Raw genomic sequence first — 26,138 nt, 5'->3', positions numbered from 1 at the left:
AATCAGAAACATATTTAAATAAGGTTCATAAAACTGTCTTCCAACAACCAAGATTGTATGTACCTATTTGATCTATTGAATAACAATTTTACACTCTAAGATCCACAGGAAGAATTTGGACTTGAGATCAGTTGAAAGATGTTGCAATATGTGGTACTTTTATCTAATTTGATCATATAACTTATTAATGTGATTATTATTGGCAGACAGTACTCTAGAAGTATATATATATATATATATATATATATATATATATATATATATATATATATATATAATATATATATATATATATTTATTTTTTTTTTTTTGTGGTGGAGGGGTTGGCATGTCCCAATGATCCTAGAAGCTGAGATGTCTGGGTTTTATGCCCCTGGCAGTATCACCCATGGCAAACAGGTCGCACGTGAGGGAACAGACTAAGCACAGCCCTTAGATCATTAATGAAGAAACACATAATTGGATCTGGTTTTCCCTTGCCCAGAGACTGGTCAGCGCCAGGCCTGAAGTGGGACTCGCTGGTGAGCGCCGGGTGGTTGGGCCTGCACCCACGGGGCTTGGCCGGCTCAGCCCAAAGTGATAACGTGGGTGGGAGGGCCATAAGGGTCGGTGTAGTGTGAGCTTGACGTCGATAAATGGCTGCCACTCTAAAATCTCCTTTGGTGTGATTGGGTGCATGACTGGTTGTTTGTCCCCGTGTGACCTGCAATTGTCTGGCTACCAGTTCAGGGTGTCCCCTGGCTACCAGTTCAGGGTGTCCCCTGCCTACGGACAAAGACAGGACCGTTGCTTGTAATAAAGTAAATGAGACAGCTTCCGTAGAAAAGATGCAATGATCTTACAGGGATTTCACTGGAAGAGACCAGCATAAAGGGTTAATGACATGCAGGGCTTGTGACTGGCAGGTTGTGAAATACAGGTTGTGACATACCATAGCAGGGCAGCTCTAGAAAATGGATGGATGGATGGAAGTGCACCACCTTTTCTGTGGACTATGTGCCAGCCTGCCACACGCAAACTTGTTGTGTTGTTCCAGTTAGGCCACAAATAGCCTCATGTCGTGCGACTACTCATGCAGTATGTGTCCTTATTTGATCTTGATGCCAGGAAAGCTTCAAAGGGCAAGGCATTGAAATAATTACACAACAGTTAGATTTTGGTCTTCTTGTACAGCCCTTATTTGCCTTAGCCATTTAAAATATTTATTTGGGACAGTCATAATCACAGTGTTTCTGTTGCTGCTGTTGACCGGTCCACAAAAGGAAGCTAACCCCCAAGAAGCAAGGATAGGAATATGTCTCTGCTCTTTGGGATTTAATGATGGCTGAGCATCTGCAAACTCCAGGGCATATCATGAGAGGTTTTAGTGAGTTCAACCCTGCCATTTAAACCCAGTACTTTTTACAGTCCACAATTGTATACAGTATAAATCACCTTTTTCGTTTTGCATTGGACCATATGTGATCTTAGCTCCATGAAAGGAAACATGCACTATACCCTTTGTATATTATGATGTGTCAGGGCGTGCAGGTTTCAATAAGGAGAAAGAGTTATTCGTTACACAGACCTCCAGAAAATGAACCTGAGTATAGCCTACAGTAGCTTTCCCCACACACGACGAACTGCTCGTCCCTCCGAGTAGCAGAATGTTTGTAGGCAGCAGTCCAAGACAACAGCAAATCCGCAAGTAGCATACCACTGCCCCGCGTGGTTCATATCCTCTCAATGTCTTCCTGTCTGAACAAGAATGGGAGCTTCCCCTTCTCTGTGATTTGCACCTCACAATCATAAGTTCGGTTCCCATGTGAAGAAAGCTCATCCAACCTCTAATTACAATCAATGTTTTTGATTGTTGCGGAGCAGTCTATTCATATTGATAGCAGGTGGAAACCACTACCAATTTTTGTCTCCACTTTTAATGGGATTTTCAGTGCAATCAGCCCATACAAGATGACTTCAACTGTCAAAAAATACAAAAAGAAACTTTTTCTTTCTTGTTCCTCGCAAACTTATTTTTCCTCTAAATCTTCCAGCCGGATATCTGTCCAACTGAGAGAAGTTTAGAAGAACTTTGGCATCAAAGTCAACTTTTGGTCGACCTCACTGTACAAAGATTAGGAGTTGGAATCCTGGCTGCAGCCTTCCTTTTTAAGAGTTTTTTCATCTTCTTTCCACAATAACGTGGGTTTTCTTTTGAGTCCCCAAAATATATCAATAATTATTGTGATTGCAAAACCATGACACCCAAACAGCTTTCAGTATTGTTTGATCCCCGCTGATAATAAAAATAATAATAATAATAACAATGATAATAATAATACATAATAAATTATATATATATATATATATATATATATATATATATATATATATATATATATATATATATATATATATATATATATATATACAGTGGGCCCCCGGGTTACGAACTTAATCCGTTCAGCGGATTGCTCATATAGCGGGCAATCCAAACCCATGTTAATTCGTGAATGCGTGCAACGCGCGCCGAAGCCTTAGGTAAAAACGACACACTGTATACATATATTAAAATTGAGTGGCATAATCTGCTGTACACTTGCATTATATAATAAATACAATGGATAAATAGCTTTTACCTTTGAAACGACGAGACTTGAGCTGGGTGTAAGCAGAGGGGGGCAGAGTCCAACGCTCAAAGTTAACACGGCGATAGATATGCTATTGGTCTTACAGTGTTACAGTAACTCTTTCAGTCAGGGTGCAAATCACGCAGATACTAAAACATCATCCTCTTATTTCTTTCTTTACCGCTGCTAGTAATTTTAGAAGCTATGTCTAACAGATAAAGTTTGCAAAGTCTTCACAACATTCCGTTTTTCACTCATTTTCTCTCCTTCCTTCCATCCTGTCCCATCAAGCTAGATAAAGGCGTTCGGCCAATAGCATATCGGCATTTCTGTGATTGACGTGTGACGCCGGCCAATAGCATCTCCGTGAGTGAGACCGGGTGACCTTAATCGACCAATAGCATATTCGCATCTCCGTGACTGACTGATAATTATTCGCACTTTTTTTTTAAACGGTTGGAATGTATTGACAATTAATTTTTTAAAAAACACACATTTAAACCAATGACAATTCTTTGTCCTGCAATCGGCACATTTAATTTCATGTCAGCTGTTTTTCCCTTTAGCTGTACAAACACTACACTTAAATGGTAATATATTTAGACACCGTGAGTGAGACAGTCAGTGTGACGTTGTAAGACCAATAGCGTTCACGTTATTGCCACAAGTATCTACTGATGATTGATGATGTCGCTACTGTTGATTTTATTGACGCAATTAAACGAGAACATTTCTACATACTCAATGGCCGGCATGTCGGATTGCTCGTAAGGCGAGGTAAGGCGAATTGTTCGTAAATCAGGGTGTTCGTAAGCCGGGGGCCGACTGTATATATATATATATATATATATATATATATATATATATATATATATATATATATATATATACGCACGCACACACACACACACAAACACACAGATATGTTTTTTTGTTAAAAAAAATCTGGGTTTGCCTTATTAGAATAATGTTGGAATTTCAGCTTGCAATGGAAAATATTTGTTTGTTCAAAAAATTGCCCAGAGGATGAACTTAGTTGCCAACCCCTGCTTTATGTCATACAATTTGTAAATACAAGCAACACCCACAGTGCTTGACCATCAGAAAGAAGACTAGATTTTGTTACATCCCCTTTATTGGCAAGGTCTTAATCACTGACATTCAGTAGGATTGTTACCAACACTCTTCTCTGTGGTGTATCAAATTTACGAGACACTTTTACACAGTATTTTTATTTACCGGACTTTTAAAAAATTAAGAATTTGACTTAAAATAAATATGCATGATCAGCCCTTGTGGAATGATTGACTCATGGAGGAACAACATTAAAAATATCAGGCATTTAAATTGCAAGGGTGGGTGACTCTTCTAACCGACCGGTACATCTTTGATTTGATTAAAAACCGATAGCGTTTGATCCTGAATTCCTCTGGGAATGCCAGTATATAATTTTAGGTTTAAATTTTCCTCAATATTGATGGATGCATGGCGATATGGACAAGCCATGTTTGCTTCAGATGGGGAAAAAAGTCACGGTTTGGTTGAAAGTGTACCTCCCGAGCTTGGAAGGAAAAATATAAATGGTTTATTTGGAAAAATGGCACTCAATCATATTTTGATTATACTGGCTTTACGAGAGCAAGCTTATAAGAGCTTATGGAAACTTTCTGTTGAAAATTTAATTTTTTGGTCCTTGGCTCCTGGAGTCAGAGTCCTGAGTCATTGATAAGAAAATCTGGATGCTATTAGCTGTTGCAGGTAACACCACCTTCCATAGGATTCCAGTCTGAACACTATAATAGAACAATGTTAAGTGTATAGGTGCCCCAAAAATAGGAGGAAAAACTAAGACAGGCAATATTTTTGTGTGCTCAAACCTATTTCTTTAGAACAAATATCCTTCACAGAAAGCTGGCTGCATGAGAAGGATGTAGAACACTCGATGAAAATACGTTTGTTGGGAATTTGGCAAAGGCCTTTGTCTTCAAGCTACCAAGACAATCCACATCAAAGACACAGAGTGGCCGTGGAAAGAGGTTGTATACAGAGAAAAACAAGAACATGTGCTACTGAATTGAATCCAGTGTGTATAGTGTGTTTATCCATGTAGTTGCGTCCTTGGCAGAGCGGATTTTCAAAGAGGATATAGCAAAGTCATGCTGCTGTATTGAATCCAGTTTGTGTGTATACCGTGTGGGCATGTGGATGTGTGTGATGGTGGAGGGCTAACGTGATAGCTCTGAACCAGTGGTACCTAAGCTGGCTTCAATCGAACCCGATGGGTTAGATGAATTGTTCTCAAGGGTTTTGCGGAGCCCCCAATTGCATAGGTCGAGACAGACCCAACTCATTGAGTCTGTTTGCAAATGTTCACTTTACATTGTTTACATTTTATGCAACAATAAAATAACATATCACATTTCTGTATTTTTTATTTTTTTTTCACTAAACAGGGTTTTGGTGAATATGCATATGAAACTGATGAGGTTCTGTACCTCCAACAAGGTTAAGAATCACTACTCTAAAGGGTCATAAGAGGTTAGGCGACACTTTTTGCATGTAAGAATGCGCCCAACTAATACATAATGAAAAGCAAAATTGAGAAGGACTGACGAGAAAAGATGCCGCCTGCCATGCTAACCTGGGTATGCGCATTTAGCAACATAGTGAGGGTTTGGGTTGAAAAACAAAGGGGGGACTCGGGCAATCAGCAATGATTCTACTCATAAATTCTGGCTGTGTTAAAGCAGAGAATATCTATTTTTGAACAGGAAAAAAGCAAGGCAATGTCTGGATTACATTTCGACAAGAAAGAATGGTCTGTGCTGTCAAAAATTTACCGGGTAGACAGCTGATTGGGAGTGTTGCACGCAAGTCTTTTTGACTTTGGTCAGAATATTCCATTTTAGCAATGACAAGAAGGATCTGGTATATCACTCCGCGGGTCAAGGAATGGCCCTGTCAGTGACGTGATGTCACATCCGTTCCCAAAATGGTGCCGTTCTTTGAAACCTTCGAGGATCATTTTGGACAAACTGTTCAGGCAAACACAGGATGAGGCACAAAAATTGGAGCGCCAGGTGTTTATTAAACTTTATAATATTGCTCCCTTTGCCCATCAAGATATTAATTTGGGATCTCCGGAGGCACACTTTCAATAACCTGCTGGCTAAGCCAGTGTTTCCCAACATTTTTTTTTGCCAAGGCACAGCAACCCAACAGACAAAAACATGTAACAAGAAGTATAACTACTGAAATGATGATGATTATCGTTTTTGAATTGTATTGGACTGTATTCACAGTTGTGCCGTTTGTGAAATTCGACACGTTTAATTGAATATAAAGCTATTGTTCTGTTGTATGGATAGTGTCCGAGTTGAAGAGAAAAATGCTCATTAGGCAATCTGTTAGCACTCTTTTTGTTGTCTTCCTTCAACCCTTATATTATAAATACTCAAAATCAGCCCTGTCTACCCCCTCCAAAAAAAGGTCTGCCACATATTGTCCGTTCAAAAATCCGACGCAGATTTGGGGTTGGACTAATTGACACGGAAGAGTTCCAAAACATTTGCTCGGCAGCTGGCTGTGATTCGTGACCATGCAAAGACGTCATCCAGGCTGATCTTTCCTTGCATATCGGACATTAACCAATACCTATTTAATCCTCTCCCTTGAACTTTGACTCCAAGTGAGGTCTCAGATCACCAGCTGCTCTCGATTGTCGACTAATGTCATCGACGTCATGAATTTGAAAGAGCGTGGAGGAAGTGAGTCACTGCAACGGGGGCATTTGGTACACCACTTTGGATTTGATTAATCAGACACTGTTGTGGCAAGGACATAAGAGGGCAGAAATTATTTTAATAAGTGCTACAATTGACCCTCCAACCTTGCACTTGGGTTATCACTTCCAATTTCCCGCTGATTAGGAGAAATAAAGTGATTGTACTTCCAGTCATGCTTGCGTTTACTTGACGTCTCTCTTGCCTGTGCTCTCGTTTGGGCACGCGTGTTGTTTTCATTACTAACCACATCTAAAAATGTGATGTTCTCTGATTAAATCATAATATAGACAACCCTAACTTTTTCCATTTCGAATAAAAATGCCTCACGATGCATATAATTGTTCACGATGTCGGTTTTGCCCACATGGAGCTAATACTGCAGCTGTCCAACCCTAAAGCCTCGATGTTATTTTAACCACTTCAACCTGTTCCAGTTATAAAAATGTTCCTCTGACTTGAAATAATATGCTGCCTTCGTGTCATTCAGAAAAACCAAATTCATGTTTTCTTAGTTTTCCTCTTTTTCCCGGTTTGCTGGCTTTCAAGTTAGTGATGCGCCTCACCCGAAGCCACCTTGTTGTATTAATTCAGTTTAATTTAAAACTTTGTTTCCTGCGGTAGGGCTAGATCAGCCTTGCATCAGCCACATCAAACACAAACTTAACATATTGATATGAAAAGAATGGAATTTGGAAAGGAATCTGTCTCTTCAGTGAAAAAAAGAACCCCAGCTTCAGTGAATCAGACATCCAGGGTGTCACACACATGTGACAGGGCCAGGATCCAAACAAAATAATAACGGCTTGGCCTGGTCATAGCCAATGGAAAACAGCTTGTTCTGGTTATATGCTCTCAGTGTGGGTCTACCAATGAAGTCAGATCAGTAAAACGTTGCTCATAACGCGAATGCAAATTAATTATGTTTCCAGTCTTCAAAGTGCCAAAGTCCCAATAAAGGCAAGAAGAGAAATAAATCAAGTGTAAATACTATACGGCATAGCCAGAATTGGACTAATAATACGGGACAACAGTAATGATGAAAGGTTTGTGACTCTAAGACTTGAGTCCGCCCAAGTAAGAGACCACACATCAGACAGCAATCTTTGAAACGACAGATAAGAAAAGTTGATCGCTCACAAGTCTGTTCGGATCCTGTTTTCTCTTTCTGTTTTCTGAATGTGAAGGGAAAAAAAGTCATGAGTATTGGATAAAAGTTCAAAACCACGTAAATATTTCCTGTTAGCAGAGTGCTTAAATAAATAGGAATGAAGAATAACGTGTGAGCTAATATTGATAAGTTATTATCATTGGTATTGTATGCTACACACGCTACAGAAACATGAAACATGTGAGTATGTGTACGGTGATGACCAGGTGGCGCCTCAGCACAAATGTTTATAATTGCCTATATTATCCAAGAACATTTTATCATTTAAAATAAATAGCTAAAAGGGGCCGTAACATGATATTTAAGGACTTTCCACAGTGTAATATGTGCATATGAATTACGTTTGGCACATTGTCAATTTAATTTCTTCGAAAATATGAGTTTAATGGCACCCATCTTTGTAACAAGGAAATAAAACAGCTTGTTTGATCTTACAGCGTCACACCATCTTGCAGCTGAAGGTGCGGGCCAGGCAACATGCTTCCATCCATCATCCAGACCGCTCGTCCTCACGAGGCTCACGGCTGATTGAGACTATTCCAACAGCATGAATAATGCGGCCAAAAACAGTCGTTTTACTGACATTAAAATGCAAAGCGGTGTTGATATACGCTCTCACTATACTATCAAATCAGTCTCCGTGGGACCCCAGTATTCATAACAATAGTTTCGCCCGCAGCTCAGTTATTTCTTACTAACATTCAAAGTCCGGTTGTGTGCCCCCAAACACACGTTTTGGCCTCTTCAGCATTTCTACGGTAAAAAGGTTGTAGCTAATAAATCAAACATTACTGTTTATTTGGGCGACTTTGTGCAAGATACTTTACTGAAACTAAAAGATGCGGATAAAGTTGGCGTGTATTTTCTCTCGCACAGGCGGTGCGATGAGTTACAAATTCATTTTTATTTGAAAAATGAAGAATAAGCATGGAATGCTTAGAAATGCATCACTGAAGGAAAATAATATTTTAGGATTGTTTAGGGTGAGAAATAAACATTAGAATATCGTTAAAAGCTCCAAAAAGTTGACTTTTCATGTAATGGCCCCTTTCAATAAACAACAAACAATGTTACAACAATTTACACACTTTCTCAGGCACATATAAAGTTATGTGTACTGCATGAATCTAGTAACTTTCTAAATGAAGACAATTTTCAATTTGTGTCCATTATGTCACATACTGTAGGTTCTCTTGTCAGCAGCTTCCAGTAGGCTGATAAGGCATCTTGGTCTTGCTGGGTGGTTGTGGCTCAGTTGGGAGAGATGTTTGCCCAGTGAATGAAGATTTGGCTATTTGAATCTTCACTGTTTTTGTTGTGCTCTATTATTTATTCATTTATTTATTTGAGGTAGGGATGGAGCAGTTGAAATGTACACCATCCCTCAAGTTTACCACTGAAAGAAATTCCAAAGTGGCAAGAATCCAATTTCTCATCTTTCAATACTCACCATTTAAGAACTGTAGGTTAGAGGAATGTGTGTATGTGTCCATATTTCTTCATTGGCTGATCAGAACTGATCAAATATTGCAAGAATATCCCAAGTGATTGCTTTGGTTGTATCGTGATCTCCATATTAATTTGTTTGGGTTTTAATTTTTGCTCTACTTTTGAACCTTTGTTTGAAAATGTTTCGAGTGAAATCACCAAACTATTTAGTGCAAGGGTCCGACAGAGTTTATTTCAGTCTCAATGTAAAGACCAGGATAACATTAAAGCCATTCCCTTTGACAAGGGAAAAAAAAAAAATCCTACATGTCATCCTCAGAGTCTCCAAAAGCCAAATGGAAGCCAAAAAGCTTTTAACTCAAAAGCTCTTTTCCATTGAAGCCATCCTCTGCATTTAGTCAGTGAGTCATAATAATGAGGTAAAATGGCAAATATTTTCTGCTTTAATCTGCTTGTTAGCCATACAGTATCTGGAGCTCAGACAATACGTTTAATGTAGCACATCAGCAAGTTATTATCCAACCCGATTCAGTTGAAACCCATTGGGGAGGCAAGATCAGATCAGGGAGTAGCTACAATAGAAAAGACATCTCAAAGTGCGATATTAAACAAATCTCCTCAATGAAGGAGGATAAGGTCTTTTTTCATGTTTTTACCTATTTCTCAGAACCATCTATCCACCTTTCCTTCTTTTTAACTATTCTTCCTGTTTAATGTCACCGGTAAAGTGAAAGCCGTAGTTTGGAACCCAAGAATTGTGAGGCAGCCATACAAACCACTATTACACCGACCTATATTTCTGTAATGATAATTTGCCAAAAAGAAGTGTGGGGATCCAAAAACTACCCATTCCTATGGTTGGCATCACACTCTCCAGGGCTATTTCTGAGACAAAGCGCCCTTTTCCGGAATTTCAACCAAATTTAAAGAGCCAAAGGAAAAAAAACAATTGTAGGTTTAATCCAGAATTTGAGGCAAAACTCTACTCAAGCATTGGTCTTAGATTTACTTCAAAATGAATCTTGCAGAAAATTGGTTGAAATTTGTTTTTACTGCTTGAATTACTGTGGTACAGTTCTTGTGCTCAGGTCAGGCAAATTTAGTGTTGAACAGTTGAACAGTTCACCCAGAATCACCCTAGTTAGTTTTAAATGATGGACGTTTTGGGACCGGATGTGACGTCAAGTTTTTGACAGGGCCATTCCTTGCCCCACTGAGTGATATGCCAAATCATTGTTCTCATTGCTAAAATTGAGTATTCTAACAAAAGTCTAGAGAAAATGGGCCAGGGTGGATGTTTGAAAGTGGCAAGAATGTTTTGTCAAAGAAAATGCTGCATTGCATTGGAGAGATGAGGCACGGCGGAGATGGAGGCTGGTGCTTTGATCAGATGCCCAAACTGATATTGAGTACTTTTGTTGCCATCAACACCAACTAGAAGTCGATAGAATCTATGAAAACAGACTAAAATGCTAAACATTAAAGTTGACTTACCCACACAAATATCACTGGCTTTCAGTGGCCCTGACAAAAGATGAAACAAATTAACACAAAACAATGGGAATTGAGAGAGTGAGGAGAGTCGTGGTGCCATTGTTGATCTATTAACAGCCGCCTTCCAACTAAATAAATTCTACTTGGTATGAAGGCAGCAGAAATATTAATCACAGCTTCGAAGTGTGTGAGTTTGTTAGCCATGGAGTGAAACGCTGCATTTGTGCATCTTGCAAAACGTGACAAGACCGCTTTCAATCCAGACGAGACGGTTTAATTTTCTACATTGTGTTTTTGTGTGTCGTGCGGTTCACTGCTTGACTTTCCAGCACAGGCTGCGTGATAACATCATTGCACAGCAGACAAAAGGGGGAAAAAAGTGCGTAACCGGACAGGATTTCTTTTTTCTTTTATTTTAGTCCCATGTCCAACTAATTTTTGGGCACAACCCTTTAAAAAACGTTGCGTTCAGTGGACGCAATTTGATTTGAAAGTATGCGTCCCTGTCAAAAATTATGCGTCTAGGATGCAGGGCAAACGCAGGCAAACGGGAGGACTGCAATTAAGACAAACCGGAAAGGGTATGAACCATGTTGCTGATTGACAGAAAGAGTTCAGAAGTAATGGCGAGAGAGAGAGTGCAACGGGAGTCACGGGCCAAGGATTCCAATTTTCAACTTGAAAAAAGATAGACCGACGATAACAGAAAGGAGTGTCGGGGCACCAACATCTGATGTGAGTGAGTGACGGACCGATGGTTACAATTTTCGGCTTGAAAAAATGGCAGGCCAAAGATGACAGAGGGGGGTGGGGCACAGACGACTGAAGGACCAGCAAATAAAATAGGGGGCCCTAAGCTACTGATGCTGCCTTATGCTAATTCTTTAAATGAAGTGAATGCCATGATATCAAAATCATTGCTTTGGAGTTTTGTCCTGACTGCTGCATGACTTCTTGATACATCGAGAAGAACAGTCCATCTGGTATTCTGTTTGTCGGTCCATTTGTTCGTCCATCTATTGTTTTCTTCAGCATTTGGTCTCACGGCTGAGTTAGAGTGTCTCATTTGACTTCAGACAAGGGTGCAGCATACATATTGGACTGATCGCCAGTCAATCGCAGAACAACAATAGAATTCCACCTCATTTAATGAATTAGACTGAATTAGACTCTAAGCCTTTTATTATCATATTGTGTATTTCCTAGTACTTGTAAGAGCATTACAATTTCCCACAAGAACATCATCTATAAAGCATCTGTTGTTGTGACACATGAAATACCTTCTGTTTTGTCATGACTTTGGAATGATTTAAAATGATTTTATGTTTGTTTGGATCTTTTTACAGCAATGGAGGAAGATAATACAAAAGAGTAGTGTCAAAGATATATTCCAAATGCTCCTCAGGGTAAAACTGTGGATGAAATTTTAGTGCTGCACATGTCAAGCACAAAGGCATTAAGGCTGTATCCAACCCGCCACATTTAGCCAGCAAAAACATGAGAGTGGTTTGATTCGACTAATCAATGTTCCTCCGGTCAGTCTGCAAGTCAGGATGTATGCCCCACATTAAAGAGGGTCCAAATTTGAGCCTCAGCATCTGCCGCTCTTGCATTGTGTGATTGTGTGTGTGGAGACAGGGAAGTCATTGTTATCAGAATTCTCTTCAAATATTATTTTTAAACTGTCCCTTTGAAAGCCTCTGCACTGGACGGAACATGAAAATGATTTTGTATTTTAGTTTCACATCGAATAAACCAATGAAAAAAACAATCAAAAAGATGAACCAGAAAACATTAAAACAATTTTTACTCAGCACTACAAGAGATGAAGAACAATGTAACATATTAATACAGTGAAGTAGTTTACAATCTCCAACGTATGTATGTCTTCAGTGGCTAAAAATATGTACATTGCTTCCTTAGCTCTTTCAGTGCCAAGCCTTACCTGAAAAGGCACCCCCTCGAGCGCAACCCGATTTGAAGCATTTTGACACATTTTTCAAGGGTGACAGAATATCATATTGTATGACTATGATGGTACCATATAAAAGGTTGCATTCCATTCTTTACCTAGAAAAAGAAAGTAAGATTCTACTTTGTTCTATTCTTTAGTAATCTGTCAGAAAATCGGTTATTAGAGTGACTCTAAGCTATTTTGGACAAAAGGGAAAAAAAAAATCGCTATTTTTGTGAAGATGTTTTCTACACAGTGACTTTGACACAAAAAATTTTTTTAGTATCATTGCAAACATCTCAATAGTCCTTTCCTTTGATAAAACATGAACAAAAAAATTAAAATGTGTTTTTGATGACAAAATAACAGTTAGTGTACATATGTAACTACATGACAGCAGTGCTCAGCTAGCATAATATTAAGAGGAGTACTGGCCACGAACGTCATCTATCTATTAATTTAAAAAAAAACAAAAACGTAGTGCATAAGAATTCTTGTCACTAGCACACAACCTAAGTATTTTACATGACAAAAACGCACTGAAAGTTAAGAATATGTTTTATTTTGTCATATGAGCACGGGCCAATTGAATGGGAGCATGTGGTGAAGACGCAAATTTTACTGGGGAGAGAGAAAACATTGAAAAACCAAAAAGCGTTGTCAGACAGTGAAGCGGGGTTGGTTCATTTTTCAGGACATTTTCCACAAAATCTACAGTTTTCAAGCATGGAATACAAAATAAAACGTAATATTCCGTGGCAAAAACGAAACTAGAGTTCAACCTTGGGTTTTTGGCACATTGTACATAGAGAAACAATGACCAAAAAAAGCACAAAGTGATCCCATTCTATGCCCATTCATGGCATGATATCTCACAGTATTTAAGCTGGGGTTACTCAGTGACACCATTGGCAGAATGCCAATTTGTCCTCCAGCCCGACACTCTTTTATATTGTAGTTTAAAGCATGGTTTGCTCCAAGTTATTACTGCTCTTGGTTGTCTTGTATTTTTTTGGATGTAAAGATTTATTTAGAAGTTCACTGATGTGCCGCTAACATCTGTTTCTTGGACCAAATCTTACTTTACATCTGACAGACATCTGGAAATGCAAACAAGTTCTGATGGTATTCTGATAGTATACCTGTATATTGTTTGGCTGGGGTACGGAACTGGAGTTCCTCGAGAGCTTTGTATTTTTAATGTCATTACACCTGATTCAAATGATGACTAAGTGAACAAGCTCCGTGGAGCAGGTGTGTTCCAAGTGAGAGGGATGGAAAACAGGCAAGATGGAGTTCCGTACCCCTGCTTTATAATGTTGATTGCAACTTACAAATGTGCATCAGTTCAGGAGCCATTCAATCAGTAGAAAGTCACTAAAAAGATTGTTGTTTATTAGCTTATTTGAACGAAACTGCTCAATAAACAGACTCAGAAATGTCAAAACTATAATGATCCTATGAATCTTCATGAAAAGATATTTTGACAACAGTTCTTCACTATAAAACTCACACACATGTATCAGCCCAAAAACACATGCGCGCTCACTTGCTCACACAGATGTTTTGTCAACAATTTCCTGCAATTTTTTGCAGTCCAGTTTCCACTTTTCACACTGACCTGCCAATCCTCATCTCATAGGAAACCTCTTCTTTAGCCTTGACAGACTGTGTAATTATGTCAAATATGCGTTCAGCCTCCTTGACAGCCACACAGCCACGAAGACATTACACTTGGCAGAGGTACGCATTAGTGTCCAACACCTCACGTTGACGTTCGCACACCCGCTCAAATAGTTTACAGTAAACCTTTGCCTCAGGCCAGGCCTGCTAAGCCTGCATCCTGTCATCCTCACCGCCCCCCCCAGTCAAGCTCAAACACACTTGGAAACGTGCTGTCAATGTTCCATGGAGCATTCCCCGGATTCTGTCTTTATGAGAATGTTTGATGTCTCCGTCCACAAGGAGCAATGTGTTACCCCCTCATCTGGATACAGCAAGCCAACTGTTTCCCATCTAAAATGTGTTTGTTCATGAATTGACATACACCTGCTCCCCTGCAGGCGCGCCCATGCCTTTTCCACGTTTGTAAAATACAACATGATGTATGTTTGACTTGTTTGAGAAGCCATTAGGGTAAACACTGGAGGTCAACATTTTGTGTACATTGCATGGAACCCCAAAACCAATCCCATTGGTGAGGTGAAGCTCCCTCTAATGGCTTTAAGAAGTTTGGTTTACAACTGTCACGTTTTCACAGTAGAAAGTATGAATGTATGCAACTGCCAATGTGGATGGAGTAAACATTTTTGATGGGAAAATATGTGAATGTATTTGCAAGTACCCTCAAACGTATTCAAATACATTTCAACAAATTTGTCAGTTCATTGGAATGTATTTGCAAGTATCTGTGAATGTAGTTGCAGATACATCATAGTTGATGATTATTGAAAAATCATGCGATGAATTCATGTAATTCTGGCTGGTTTTAAAGTTTCAGAAGAATACCTGTTCTGGACCAAAAAAGTCTTGTGAAATGGCAAAGCCTGGTACAAGATTTGAACAAAATGTAATGCACTTTGTTATAATTGTAAAGGGCATACTATTACAGAGATTATTTTATGACAATAATAATACATTCTTTCCATTACTGTATTCATGTAAAATGATGTTACTTTTGTAACATTACTTCCAGTACTGGCAGTTTCATTAAATGAAAACAATTACATGAAAACAATCAAAATATGCAACGCAGTGCTCCCTAAAATGTTTTTTTTTTTTTTTTTTAAATATATACATAGCAATGCTGTGCATCGTTTACTAATTTACTAATCCTGTTTTTACGCATTTTGAGTACAATTTGAACTTTTTGTAAGCTGGGAAATGAAAGTTCCGACCTGAAGAAAATTGTTTTGTATACATCCAAAAAAAAAGACATTCATATTTTTGTCAATATCTTAAAACTAATATTCCTGACATACTATTGGTTTCCTCAAAACACGTCAGAATTTTAGTACTGTAACTGCAACATAATTTACTATAGGAACATGTCTGTTTAAATTCCTATCAGTCATCAAAGTTGAACCAGTTGAAACATGATTTTTTTTTTGTGAGACAATTTTATAACATAGCCTTTGCAGACTGTATTTGATGAAATGGCAACAAAAAGCTCTCATTACAACTGAATTATATGAACTGCACTGTGGGGCATTACATAACAGATATACAATTCAAAGTGTCCTCACCCCCTTCATCACAGTCTGGTACGGCAACTGTCCAGCACAACACAGGAAAGCACTCCAGCGTGTGAACAAGACCTCACAGCGCATCTGTGGAGCAGATTTTCTCCCACTGCAGGACCTTTACAACACCAGGGTTCTGCGGAGGACAAACAACCTCAGGGACAATACTCACCCACAACACAACCTGTTTAAAATGCTGCCATCAGGCAGAAGCTACAGAAGCCTGAGGGCCAGGATTATGAGGCTGGCTAACAGCTTCTACTTACAGGCCATCAGGATTTTGAACCAATTGCTCACGCACTTATCTGCCCCATCACCATACAACTCCTGCACGCTGCACATTGCAGAAATGCTGCTAACTACATCATATTTTGCACTATCATCCTCACATTGTATGTGTATAGTTTCTTCCACTCCATAATATGTTCAGAATGTGAGTCTATTGTTGTATTAGGGCTTCATTATCACTGCCTTTATTGCCCTATTACTGTTTTTATTGCCTAATATTATCTACTTTATCATTTACTCTATTGTTTGGAATGTATGTCTGCTTGGGGAAATAAACATAATAAGAATTCCATTGTGTCGTGCATGCACAGGACAATAAAACGTGAATAACATGAGGAATCTGAAAATGATTAGGATAATTGACTGACTCAATCATAAATCAGGGGGTTTATGTGATAGGATAATACTGAATCATGTGGGTAATTTGACTCATTGCAATTTGTTGAGTGGGAAAAAGACATTCACAATGAGCTGGGTGATCCTGACTTCTCTGCCAGCATAAACTGTGCATTCGGTATTTCTTTTTTTTTTTTTTTTTAATTAATAATATCTGTCACGGCGGGGCGTGAGGAAGGAGGGGACCCAAAACATGCAGGAACTGAGAGGAAACAGCCAAAAAAATAAAATAAAGGTTTGATAATTAAATCAGGCAGGAAAAACAAATGACTAAAACCGAACTGTGACCTGGGGAGAATGTACAAGGAGGACTACAAGGAATTCAACAGCAGCAGAGGACTACGAAGAAAAGACATCAGCAAAGTAAGATAATGACCCAACAAATAACTAAAACAAAACTGGGGCTTAAATCCGCATTGAGTAATTAGGGAAAACACTCAATAGCTGGATGGGAATAAGAGGCATAGAAACCGGCTTTAGCAGGAACACGCGGACAACAGGTGGAACAAAATATACTAACGAGACCAACTTTAGGAAAACAACATGAACCCAAATGAAGTGAACCAAAACCCCACAAAAAGAAACCTGAAACTCATAACAAAAACCCAACTAACCCACACAGACATGACAATATCGGGTGTGTAAGATGTTTGACCTTTTATCATTTGGAGGTTTATCCAGAACTTATTATTAGTTTGTTTGATTTTTGATCTGACGTCTACAAAATGAGGAGTCATGCGCACACGCACGCTCCCCACCACAAACACACACGGCACACACATATACATAGGTTTAATACATTATGAAGGACTTGCATTTATTTGCTTGTACAACAAATTCCCCTTTAGAACAAAAGGTCAGATTTTGTCTCTTAAAACAACACAACTATAAGTTCGACTTTCAAACAAAATGATGCCAATATCAAAGGCTTTCAATTGAACCAAAATGATTGCTGGCACACACAGCCTTGAGGGAGAGCAGAGCCACTGCAAAAATGGAGGAGCACTCGGCTGTCCAAGAACAATTTAATTGGTGCTGTTCAATCCAATGTGTGTGTGTGACCTCATGTTGTAGTACAACAACAAAGATGTTCAAGGAGCACTATATAGGAAAATGATGGCGTAGAATGAAGCATACTTGATTTCAAGCTTAAAGAGAAAGCTTGGAAACTTAATAGGTGTTCTATGGTAATGATGTATAAATCAAGTGTCAAATTTTGACAAGATAATGATCACATGATCAATTATTGTTACTTTGACAACTCAATATGTTAGTGGTGTACTTAGAAAAGCTTCTGGGTCAAAGCCTGGGTCATCGCTGTACTTGAAATTAATATGGTACAATATACCGTACGTGTATATGTTACAACACATTGTGTCTTAACTCTGCTCCTTCCTATTCATAGTTGTGTGTGTCTGGTGCTTTGTCAATAAAATTAGAACAGAATGTGTTCATTTGTTGCATGTAGTGGCTATACCATGGCAAATAGTTCCACAAGTGTATTCCTTAATACTTAATGATAACCTTAAAACCATTTCAACCTGTTGGTCACAAAAAGTGACCGTGAAGAAAATTCTATTAATGAGGCTCTATAAATGATTTTTCAATCATTGTTCATGAAGTACTGAAATACTACAATGTGTAGATGAAATTTGTGCAATTTCACGTTTAGAGAATATTGTCACATGAGCAGAGCTGTTGACTTTGTGGTTGCAATTTGAAAGAAAGATGACAGCCTCAAAGCTCCCAAACAAAAGGTTAGTAAAGTATGTTAAAATAAACATAGAAAACATTTTTCGTACACATTGTCTTTATGATGTCTAGTAATGATATCTGCATATATATGATTACTCAAATTGGTGTGGTGTGTTTGTACAATGAGTAATTATATTGTTGTGACAGGTCATAAAACACACATTTTCATCAACTATTTCACTTTGAAAAAAGAAAAAAAGTTCCTGATGATGACAAAGGGTTAACAATAGCATATGATTTGGATGTTTTCATGTCCAGGAAACATTTGGGCTTAAATGGGTTTTGGCCATGTTTCAGAAGCTGTGAAAAATAACTTAAAAAAGAACAAGAAATGCACATTCATTGTGTAAAGGTTTTTAAAATGTGGTCTTTCGCAACATCTTGCACTTTTACTGGGAGCATGTAAATGTGATATCTACTTCTGTATATTAATTCCAACCATGTTTTATAATGCAGCAAAGAACTGTACACCCACTGACTGTCAGATCTAACCCTGTAAGTATGTCCAAACCAGAGTTTGAGAGGTCTCCTGACAACAATCCTGGGTCTTGTTTCCACTCAGTTCCCTGACCTTCATACTGTATGGTCTTTTGCAATTGCACAACCAGAACATTTTTACATCTGTTGTTGTTGTGCAATGCTATATATATATATATATAGGGTAAATACATTTGAGTTTTAGCTAAACTATTCCATGACTTTTGAGCCATGGCAGGCAGGCATTTTTTTTAAAAAGCCAAAAGTAAACAAATTTATTCGAGCTGGGGCTCAAACTCACGCCAAAAATACCATCACCCTTTACGCTATCTGCCGTTTCCCAGCCACTGTCGTGGATGAGTTGCGTCAAGCGAGGGCATCCGGTGCAAATTCGGTGCCAAACATATCACGCAAGTTGCATGCTGTGGCGACCCCTTGGCTGACAGGGACTAAGCTGAAGCTCAGTGATAAAGTCAGCCAGTTGAAGTCCAGATTTTGTCATTATGATTGCATTGTTCAGTGTAGGGAGCCCCATCCATCCATTGTAAGTTCCCACCACCGGTCCAGAAGATCAATCCGAACTTCTGAAAAAAAAAAAAAAAAGATTCCACGGCATTTGCTTGGTTCGGTGCGCAATGGGCAGTGTGAACGATGAGTCAAGACCGTTTGTGGCTGCTTCACCATGAAAATATATCTGATCCCATTGTCATGAGCATCCAGCAGTTCCTAGCCAAGAAGAACATTGCCGTGCTCAGCCAACCTCCCTGTTCACCCAAAGCTTTCCAAAGCTCATAGAGGACATGTTTAAAAAATATGGATGAGCTCAAGATAGCCGTGGTGATAAAGCTGTGGAATAAAGGCATGGTGGAGAAGGCTGTGGAAAGTTTGTTAAATCCCAGAGGGTTACTTCAAAGAGGACAACTTTCACAGTAGTTTCATTTTGAAATATATATTTTACACATGGAACTTTTATGACTCAAAAAACACAACTCGCCGTTTTCTGCCTTTTCAGGTGTGATAGGACCCTGTGGTTCAGGAAGATGATGACATCACCCCAATGTGACATTTTATCTTTATAAAAATGTGTAAGATATGCTCCACGATGTAGAATTTCATACAACAGAAACAATATAATGTAACTATTTTATCAATGCGATTTAAAGAAAGGACCAGAGGCGAGAACGTCGTCATCGGTGACGAGGGACTGTCTGTCAGCCCGTCGCTGATGGACGCCCATTTTGCCAACAGACCGATGAATGATGGGAAAGCTTAAAAAAAACAAAAAAGCCGTGTTAAAAATGTCGGATGGACAGTCTTAATCTTTCATTGTAATCGCCGGGATATACATTACGTCAGATGTCCGTTAGTCCACACCACCCCTTTTTATTTGCTGGAATATGAGTCAACCGAATTGCATGTTTGACTAGTATATTACTGAATTATAGAGTACGAACTGCAGTCACTCTACATTACAGTCAATTTGACAATAGTCACTTTACAGAGCCACCAAACAGTGGAGAAATATAGTATGTTCAGTTGAGTGAACAAACTAGGTTTGTGCAAATCAACGACATTACCAACTACAGGAGGTGTTGAAAGGCGCTCGCCAGCTGCTCAGTACACAAACAGTGGTTGTGGGGTGAGAAGAGCATCTAGCAGAGGTGTTACAGGAGACTGGTGTGGTGTGGTATGTGGAACGCACTGAAAAATGTAGGTCATCATCTTCTTAATCCTACTTGACTGGTGCTTTGATCCATCTTGGCCTCAAAATTCTGTTTGAAATTATACCACTTTTGTTGGGAAGTCCTCACAGAAACAGATGTAGTCTGTAAATTTAGTGCGAGAGGCTTTCAATGTCATCACCTCATTCCTCAAGAAAAACATCCAGCAGTCTGTGACATCAAAACAAAATATATGCATATCCATGACATATGCCTCCACTTCATAGCAGTTCATTGGTACAATATAGGCCTGGGATGTTTAAAAAAAAAAAAGAGAGATTTTCCTTTCCTGTTCGCTGCGGCACGATTGGCCCTCATGAGCTTACATCAAAAACATCCAGCAGTCTGTGACATCAAAACAAAATATATGCATATCCATGACATATGGCTCCACTTCATAGCAGTTCATTGGTACAATATAGGCCTGGGATGTTTAAAAAAAAAAAAAAAGAGATTTTCCTTTCCTGTTCGCTGCGGCACGATTGGCCCTCATGAGCTTACATCACCTGCGCGTTCCTTTTTACTTTGCACTCACACTAAATTGAAGGCTAATGTTTGGGTTAGTGGCGACAGACGTGGAGCAATTACCGCTGCAATGTTTGTTCACAACAAACTTATTTCGGCAGCTAAATCGGAGGCACCTGACTGCGTATGTAACATGTCAAGCTTTGCGAGAGGAACAAGACTGCGTCATCCAACAAACAGTTGCCAAAAAGCAGCTCACTGAGGAAGAGTCATTCTCACTTGGAAGCACGTATGATGAAGGGGCATGATGGAGAGCGACCACGAAAGTATGCATGTCGCACCCAAACTCTTATGCATTGGAAGAGACTGTGGTGGAAGTGTCACATGCCTGTCCAGAGGCAGTGGGCAGGCTGCTCTTCCTTGCTAAAAATGTATTTAAAAAATAAAAAAAACGAGAGGGGAGGTAACAGGCACATACCTCAGGTGTCACATGCCTGTCCAGAGGCAGTGGACAGGCTGCTCTTCCTTGCTAACAATGTATTTAAAAAAAAAAAAAAAACGAGAGGGGAGGTAACAGGCACATACCTCAGGTCTTGCATAGAATACAGTAGACTTCATTGTCATTGCATACTATGAATTTGGCAGCACCTTTTTCGAATAGTTTTATTTGTATCCTGTGATACAAGCTGCAATATTTATCTTTACAAATGTTAAAATAAAAGTTTGCACTTTATCAATCTCATACTACAATTCTAAGAGGCAGGGTTTTTTTTTTTGTTAAATTCTAGGTTTTCTGTGTCATTTTTACATACTTTCCTCTAAAAATAGAAACAGGAAAAAATTGGAACAAATAATCGGATTTTGGGGGGAAAAAAAATCTGAAATTTTATTTTTAGGCAATATCACCCAGCCCTATTACATTGGCTTTGAATAAATATCTTTCACTCCATTGCTCTAGTGCTGTCCTGAACAACTCACGGTTCCTAAGCATATACAGTTGTTGTTTTGTTTTCCCCATTGTTGTCCTGTATTTTTTAAACAATTTGTCCATTTTTGGAGAGGGGGTAAGGATTTGGGTCAACCCCTCATTTTTGTGTTTTGAATGTGTAGTTTGAATGTGAGGTTTAGGTAAAATTGTTCCAATCGGTCGATCGGTGATTGCTGGTTGTCAATTTGGTCAAAAATCCTGATTGATCCTCTGCACCGACTTGTTATAGGTGCAGTCCATTTTCTTAGTGTATGAGATGTAGCTGTGTGTTTATTTATTTATTTTTATTTATTCGACTGGTTCTGGCTGTTTATACTGCAAGATTATTCAATATTATTTCACTAACATGCTGTATAAAGTCAAACGTGGGCATTTCAATTTTTTTGCTGGTCAGTCAGTAATTAGTATCGGTGGTACAATAGTCGCAGAAAAAAGGAGAAATAAAAAGAAAGGGTGTTGGTCAAATGAGAGGAGACAGCGCAAACACTGACTTTCTGTTGCGCCACAACTGTTTTGATTTTGAAATCCTCCTCATGTTCCCTCGTCACCTGTGAAGGGAATCACATATTAGGTTGTTATCATGATGTGTTTAGGTCTTGTCTAGAATAGCATTCATTGCTCTCCATCTATGCAGTCCTAGTTCATCTCGCCCCAGTCCTTAGATAAAGCTGTTGATCGCAGGTAAGATTGGACAAACGATCCTGCCATGAACAGGGTTTAACCAAACAAGAAAGATTTGTTTATGATCAAAATGATCTTCACAGTATTAAAGGAATACAATTCCAATTCCATCCCACGGGCTTCATCTGACACTCATCAGTAAGAACCACAGCAAAGACTGATTTTTTTTCCTTCTAAAATGCATATAAATAAAACCTTTTTGCTACTGAATGTTTGAGTGTGTCAGATCCTAAGGCAAAGTGTGAAACATTAGTGTTTGACTCTGCAACGTACTTTTCACCCTGCAAGGCTAGTTGCATGAAACATCACAGCCTGTCCACAACTGTACAAGTGTGTGTGCCCAACCTTAGTGAACGTATATTGGCCAAAGCAGACGCTTACCGCAGCAGCAAACACCTAGGCATCCAAGGTAAATGCTTGACGTCAACCTCTGGTTAGCTTCAGTGCCTCTTGGAAACACAAATACACATGCTCATCGTAAAGACTTAGTCAGAGCTTTAGCTGTGATGCCACGCCGGAAATTTGTAATTGACATGCTGCTTGTTACTATGATTAATGAATGAAAGTTGAGACAAACTTGTCAGTTGAATTTGTGGTCTTTTTATTTTTAATTCATATTTTTCTTGTGAACACACAGTAGCATCAGACTGTGGGAGCATTAATATTGAGCGGTCAAAAAGTGGTTCCTCTTCTAGTTGGAACACCCACCGAAGCAAGTTCCTATCTAAATATAATTGTCCATCTATTAACCAATGACAATGTAGAAACGGTGTAACACCATACTTTCATATTCTGATTCTACACACATGAACACAGAAACAAAAAGCATCACTGTTAATAAAATCTGCTTTTTTTGTTACACATGGTCACAAGATTTTTGCATGGTTTTATTTATATATAAGAGCTGGTCCATTTATAGCAGAAAATACAAAAAATAGTTTTCAAGGAACCATAGTTGGCAGCACTCAGGCTGATTTGTTGGCACATACCCCCCACAGTTCAAAGGCCGTTGGTTAAATATCCGAACTGTGGCCTTTACGTGTTGAGTCTGAGTTCTGCTCTCCTTGTGCCCCATGTTTAGGTTTTTTTGTTTTGTTTTGTTTTTCTGGGTCCTCCTGGTCCTTCCTTATTAAAATAACAATGACTAATCATTCAAGCTTGATTATACCAAAACTTGGAGTTGTTAAATGTTTCATGAAAATAACTCAATAACTCAACATATTGTATTTACAATTTGATCACTCCATTCATCCATCCATTTTCAAATATATTTTTCCTCAATAGAGTTGAGTTGGAGCCGGGCCAGACGACTTTGAGCAAGGGCCATGATATACGCCGGAGTGCTTGCCAGCAAATAGTAGAATTACATCAGTTTCTCATGATCGGAAATGCTTGCCAAGTTCAAAATTTATTGCAGGCTCAATGCAAGACTACATTGTGCTGTCCAAAATACCATATTCTGTTGTGCGAACGTTTCAACTTGATGATTCAGGTAATATCTTTGATAATGTTTATCAAATCATGTTGTCAATTTAGTGACTTTGTTGTTATGTTTATGTAAGGTTTCTTACCCCTTCAGCAACTATTAAAGTAAACACGAGCTGCAACTCGATCGACCTTTGACTCCTCTATTAAATGGACTTCAAAATAAAGATCCACTATTATCGAAAACAAAAGCCAGGAATATGTTTATAGAAACCTCTTGAAGCCATTATTAATAAACAATACCTGCTGCCCATTCATCACAAACATACACAGCTCGTGGTTCGAGTTAGGCACAACGCAGAACATTGTATGATTGCTGTCAAAAGCAGTGTGTGTGTGCGTGCGCGCACGTGTGAGTAAGTGACCTGTCACTACAATTAGGCCATTGAGGGGGCTGTGTCCGCCCACTAAGTCGTTTGTACCCGCCCCCTTGAGGCATGCATCCCTCAAAAGTTATTATTATTATTATTATTATTATTATTATTATTTTATCAATGTTGTAAGAGGTTGCAAATTTAGTTCATTTACACATAGGTGTACATGCAAGGTGTAGTGTGGCTCATGGTCATTCTCAACCAATGGCATCATTCTCATTAACATGTGTGCAACATGTGTGCATATATATATATATATATATATATATATATATATATATATATATATATATATATATATATATATATATATTTATGCAGGTGTGTGTGTGTTTACAATTATAGTTTACATGAGATTTTTTTTAGGCTAAACAAAGAATTTTTTACATTACGTAATGAATCCAACTTATCTTTGGCTTAGTCAATGACATTACTTGAAGGTTACACAAATTTAATGTTTTTATCAATAGATTGAACCCTAAATATCGACTGTGACTGATTACTTTAATATTTTTACATTTCAATCTTTTTTGCAGTGTACGTACATTGGGAATGTTGGGAATTGTGCCAAACATTGCTTCATTTTGACACATTGAAGTGAAATAAAATATTCAATAACTTCTTCTGTTTAGACTATAAGTAAATATAAACATGCAGAACACACACACATTACATATATTGGCTGGCAAAATAATGCACAGTGCATCTAAAATATTCACTCAAAACAAAAGCTATCACATCCATCTAATGTAGCCTGTCGACTTGGTCGTGAGCCACTGATAACTGTATGGTGCTATTATGCTAAGATGACAGGAGAAGAGCCTTTCATTCATTTCTTTCTTTCATTTGTGAATGTCACACCACTAAAATGTTCTCATAGTAGCCACCACAAAAAATGCAATAAAAGAAGGAGAAGGACGAGCAGGGGGTGGGTCCGCTTCCTGCAGCACAAGTTTCACGGCAGTGCACAACGATCGATTTGGCAATTACAATTACTAGTTCACCGACCAAACAGAAATGAAACCAGCAAAGACATCGCGATACAATAAAAATTGACCTTACACTGTGGCTTCCTTGCACATGCAGAAGAGCCAGCTGCATGTGCTTGGATCGCTGCTCTGTCTTCTACTTGGCTGGTAAGAGTTGTTTTGCATTGTATATCTTTGCGTTTAGAAAAGATTGAAAGTGTTGGATTTATGCCAACGAGTCCATACTGTGCAGCGCCTAGGTGAGTGGTCATGTGTCGGTGCCAAAGGAGTTCCTACCTCTAGTTGCGGCCTCCTTGTATATGAACGCGGAAGCGTGGGGTAAGAAACTGGTGCTGACATATTTGCCCAAGTTTTGTAGATTCCGTGCAATTGTGGATTGAGATCAATGGCAAATTGTATTGTAATTGTTCGCTCCTTCGCTTGCCGTATGCTTCCAAAGTATGGACACAGTGAGGCACCATAGTGTTGGCGTATGCTGCATTCAAGTAACATTAGTAAAAGTTATTCTTAGTTCTACGCATTGTGGCTCCAACCAATTAAAATAATTAAAGTATGTAAAAAGTTAAAACTTTCAAATTCAGATGCTCTCATAGACAATGAGAGGCCAAGAAATTAAAGTTACTGACGCTTGAGAAAGGACAGTTGTAAACTGAACATCATTGCATGGCCATAAAACTAAATCACAAAGTTTACAGAAAAAAAAAAATAATGTGAGGATTTTGGATAATCTAACGCCTAAAACAATGTTTTCAATATTATTTTCAACATTGTTTTGAGTAAGGATTCCTATTCAGGATTTAAAGGATTCCTTTCGCGAC

General features: G+C 38.7%; 1 long non-coding RNA gene across 2 annotated transcripts in view; it reads right to left on the bottom strand.

Moving 5' to 3' along the window:
- Positions 1–25,745, bottom strand: part of LOC148425751 (uncharacterized) — a 36,438-nt gene extending 10,693 nt beyond the window's left edge. The window contains exons 1-2 of one of the 2 annotated variants that reach the window (XR_015865174.1): positions 25,597–25,745; positions 15,705–15,837 (exon numbers count right to left, since the gene is read on the bottom strand). This is a non-coding gene — a long non-coding RNA (uncharacterized LOC148425751). Of the gene's footprint in view, positions 1–15,704; positions 15,838–25,393; positions 25,522–25,596 lie in introns of those variants that run through there. The other variant, XR_015865175.1, reaches the window with a different exon arrangement.
- Between the last annotated feature and the right edge of the window lie 393 nt (positions 25,746–26,138).

This window comes from Hippichthys cyanospilos, chromosome 3 (genome assembly GCF_059441005.1).
Source record: "Hippichthys cyanospilos isolate Australia breed blue-spotted pipefish chromosome 3, RoL_Hcya_1.0, whole genome shotgun sequence".
Taxonomy (NCBI): Eukaryota; Metazoa; Chordata; class Actinopteri; order Syngnathiformes; family Syngnathidae; genus Hippichthys; species Hippichthys cyanospilos.
Note: the sequence above shows the minus strand (reverse complement) of the source record. Positions and strands in the feature narration are given on the sequence as shown.